The sequence below is a fragment of the Spinacia oleracea genome, chromosome 2, assembly GCF_020520425.1.
Source record: "Spinacia oleracea cultivar Varoflay chromosome 2, BTI_SOV_V1, whole genome shotgun sequence".
In the NCBI taxonomy this organism is placed as follows: Eukaryota; Viridiplantae; Streptophyta; class Magnoliopsida; order Caryophyllales; family Amaranthaceae; genus Spinacia; species Spinacia oleracea.
The window spans coordinates 48708357-48711920 of record NC_079488.1 but is presented as its reverse complement, the minus strand read 5'-3'; the positions used below and the strand labels follow the sequence as shown (position 1 = coordinate 48711920).

Genomic DNA, 3564 nt, shown 5'->3' with positions numbered 1-3564 from the left:
AGTTCATAAGTGAACTTGGTGTAGTCCCCTCCATTAAAGGACCAATAGCCATGTATTGTGATAATAACGGAGCTATTGCACAGGCAAAGGAGCCTAGACACCACCAGAGACTCAAGCATGTACTTCGTAGATTTCACCTTCTACGAGAGTTCGTTGAAAGAAAAGAAGTCGAGATAAACAAGATTGGAACTGATGACAACATATCAGATCCATTAACTAAACCTCTGCCGCAGGCGAAGCACAACTCGCACACTGCAGCTATGGGAATCAAGCATATTGGAGAATGGCTTTGATATCCCTGTTTAATGTTTTAAAGTTTTAGAGTTTAAATCTTTGTAAAACATTATTGGTTAATCATTCACAATAAATGAAAAGAATTCATTTTTTCCATTTAATTTGTGGTTTATTAAATGATGAGTCCCTTCAATTTGACGATGTATTCAAGATAGACTGTCAGGACCAGTCCTGTGACTAAGAAATGTCTATCAAGTGAACTTGAATGTCAAAGGTTGAAAATGGTCCCTAGTCGGAGTTTTCTATAAAATTGGACGCATAGAAAACGTTAGACGATTAGAATGCAAGATGACTAGTAGTTCTGTTTCTTGAACTATGTGGACATGGCAATGTCATAATCATTTGCATAGATACTTACTTTGGGAAGACTAGTATCGGACAAGACCTATGAAACTTTACTGTAAGAGATGAAAATCTGTCATAAGTAAATTTCATTAAAATTATTAGACACTAAATCCTCAATACCTGAGTGATTTGAGATTACTTGTTTGAGAACTGGTTGCTTTGACGTTGACCAACCGTCGCACCGTAAAAGGAGGCTATAAAGGCAACGCTCAGGTGATCACCTATCAAACGAAGTCTAATCTCAAGATCGCAAGATTGGGATTGTCCTCCCATAAATCGGGATGAGATGCTTAAAAGTTGTACAAGGCCACTCGGAGAGCTAGAAACTGTGAAATGCATGGCCGTGCTCGGATGAATCATAGGCTATGATTATCTGTTTATTTGATCAGTTGAACTCTCAAACCGAGGAACACCTCTGGACATAATAAGGATGACAACTCTTACCTTATGTTCAAGAGCAAGCATCGAGCGACAAAGGAATTAGGAAATGCACACTTGTCCCTAAGGACAAGTGGGAGACTGAAGGAAATAATGCCCTTGGTCCAAGTATGCATTCAATGTTAAGTCTAATAAATGCGGTTCAGTATTAATTAACAAGTTAATAATTCAGTGAGATCAAGTGAGCTGAATGCCTAGCTAGAGGCCGCTTCAGTTCAAGTGGAATTAATGATATTAATCCACAGCTTACTCTTGACTGAACCCGTAGGGTCACACAAATAGTACGTAAACGGATCAAGTGTTTAATGGCATTAAATACTCCATCTATGGATATTCGGAATCGACGGATCTTGGTTTCAGTGGGAGCTGAGATCGTCACAGGCAAGAAATGAATACTCCGGAAACGATGATATTGCCGGAAACGGAAATATGGATCGTATCGGAAATATAAATATTATCCAAGTCGTAGATGTTGCCGGAAACGGAAACATGGTACGTATCGGAAAATATTATCGGAAATGGAAATATTGCCGGAATCAGAAATATTGCCGGAAACGGAAATATTGTCAGAATCGGAAATATTATCGGAATCGGAAAATAATTCCGGAAACGGAAATATTAAATATTTGTTCGAAACGGAAATTAATTTCGGAATCGGAAATATTAAATATTGTTCGTATCGGAAATAAATTCCGGAATCGGGAATTTAATCGGAAGCGCGTCGTACGAATTAGCATCGGACGAGACTTGCTAGACGAAGGCCCAGCACGAAGCCAGGCCTACGCTCAGCAAGCCCAAGCGCCCAAAAACACGCTACAAAGCCACGCCCGGTCCAGCGCAAGGCCAGGCCCAGCAATGGCCTTGGCGCGCGCGCGGGGCTGCGACGAGTGGGCTGGCGCTGTGCGTGGGCCGCAAGGCCGGCGTGCGGTGCTAGCGTATCACTCGAAGTGTGTTACTCGAATCCTAAGGCTACCGGGATTTGTCATATGATTAAATCTAATCCTAAAAGATTTAGTTAGAGTCCTAGTAGGATTATAATTAAATAAATTAGTATCCTAATAGGATTCCAAATCCTTTTCCATAACTCTATAAATAGGTGCCTAGGGTCACATATTTAAAAAGAGTATTCAAGTATTCAAAGTGATTTTTGAGAGCAAAATTCAGTCATACAATAGCCTATAAGTGCCGAAAATTCTAAGTACCTTAAGGGCGATCCTAGTTGGTCAAGCTTAAGGCGGATCCGGACGTGCTGTGGACTATCTACGAAGGGACGACACTTGGAGTCCTAAAGACTTGTTCTTGTTCGGTTCGGGCGCAGCTAGGGAAGGCACGCAACAAAGAGTATGCATCTAAACTATGCTAAATGATTATGTGTAAATAATATGCTTTCCTGGCTTTATGGTTTTTCCGCATGATTTATGAATTTTCATATGTATCATAACCTAACACCTCTAGGTTGCCTAGTAAAATTAGGATTGTTAGGGTTATCATTCCTAGACCTCTCATTGATGGAATTAGCATACTCTACATCAAACTCTCCTTCATACGAAGGGCCATAATCTACAAATGACAAGTTATGAACTAAGGGGCATGCATCGGGGGAATGACTATAGTCTTGGCAATTTTCACTAAAGAATGTGCCCGGAGGCATTGAGCCATAAGAACTAACCTTGCCCTTCCCCTTAGAGAGAAGAGTGGCCGAGGGAGGAGGGATTGTAGACGGTGATGGCGGTTGGCTTGGTGTATTTTCGAGCTTCACTAAGCGTGAGGTAAGCTTCTCTATCATCCGTGCTTGCTCTATGGCGTACACCGAAGCCTTACCATCTTCACTTCTACCTTTCCCATCATAATTCCTTGTGCCTACATGCCAAGATTGGTAGTTTTGAACTACATCCTCAATGATTTCCTCTATTTGATCCTCAGTTTTATTCATAATGGGGCCTCCCGCGCCCGCATCAAGACTTGTCTTCGAACTTGGACTCAACCCCAAGCAAAATGTTTGGAGCAACAACCATTTAGGAATCCCATGGTGTGGGAATTCCCTTTGGTACTCCTTGAAACGATCCCAAGCTTCGAAGAGTGACTCATCTCGCTTTTGCTCAAAGGATTGGATCTTGTGGCAACACACCGCCGTCTTCCCATGCGAGTAGAACTTGTTTAGGAATGCACTTGTCACTTCGGTCCAAGTGCGAAGTGAGTTGGGCTTGACCTCCTTGTCAAGCCAATCACTTGCTCGCCCAAGTAGAGAGAACCGAAACAATGTCAACCTCACATAATCCGATGTGACACCATTGTGCTTGATTGTGTCACAATAGTGCTCGAATTGTTTGAGATGTTCGTGAGGTAATTAATTACTCTTCCCACAAAAGGGGTGGCTTTGTACCAAATTGATCAAGGCGGGCTTGATCTCAAAGTTGTTGGCACCCATTGTTGGGGCTTGAATACCACATGTAGCTTCGAATTTCCCCGGTATTCCCAAGTTCTTAA

General features: G+C 42.0%; 1 pseudogene; it reads left to right on the top strand.

Annotated features, from left to right (window-relative positions):
* Positions 1-3098: 3098 nt before the first annotated feature.
* On the top strand, positions 3099-3199 carry LOC130468297 (uncharacterized; annotated as a pseudogene).
* Positions 3200-3564: the final 365 nt, after the last annotated feature.